We start from the raw sequence: 594 nt of genomic DNA, 5'->3' as shown, positions 1-594 counted from the left end.
ATGTTTCTCTAGTATTGCCTCAATGAATAGTGAGACCAGATCTATACCCTGAAGAAGTTTGATGCAATGGGACAAAAGACCTGCTCACCCATCCTGCTTGGTTCTCCCCAGATGACAAATACTCTAGACACCAAACCATCATCAAGAAATGTTTTAAGGTGCTAATGACCCAGCAACCACATCCTGAACTCTGAGGGTCCCTTAAACTTCATGTCTTTTCTGCCACCTGCGACCCCTCTGAGACTTTCCAAAACCAAGCTCTTCAATTTGTGAGCCTTGAAGCCTTCTGGCCACCCTTGCTTTTTGGAATCTGGTGTCACCATTTCCTTTGATCATGGATGTGCAAGGCAATTGTGGTTGCATCACCTTGAAGGGAACAAGTTTGAATCTGCTTTTTATATTTGACTCACAGCCAGGTTATTAAAGTGATTTGAAAGAGAATTAAAAAAAAGAAAATATGAAAATCTATAGGCAAACAAATTAAACTATTTGGGTAAAATGGGTAAATTCTTAGAAACACACAATTTTTTAAAACCAAATCAAGAAGTATCAGAAATTCTGAATAGACAGATTTACAATTAATGAACTTAAAGC

The 594-nt window shown here is 38.0% G+C and overlaps 1 pseudogene; it reads left to right on the top strand.

Moving 5' to 3' along the window:
• On the top strand, positions 1-194 carry LOC114502308 (annotated as a pseudogene).
• Positions 195-594: the final 400 nt, after the last annotated feature.

Source organism: Phyllostomus discolor, chromosome 8 (assembly GCF_004126475.2).
Source record: "Phyllostomus discolor isolate MPI-MPIP mPhyDis1 chromosome 8, mPhyDis1.pri.v3, whole genome shotgun sequence".
Taxonomy (NCBI): Eukaryota; Metazoa; Chordata; class Mammalia; order Chiroptera; family Phyllostomidae; genus Phyllostomus; species Phyllostomus discolor.
The sequence above is the reverse complement of the archived record's forward strand: the minus strand, read 5'-3'. Positions and strand labels throughout refer to the sequence as shown.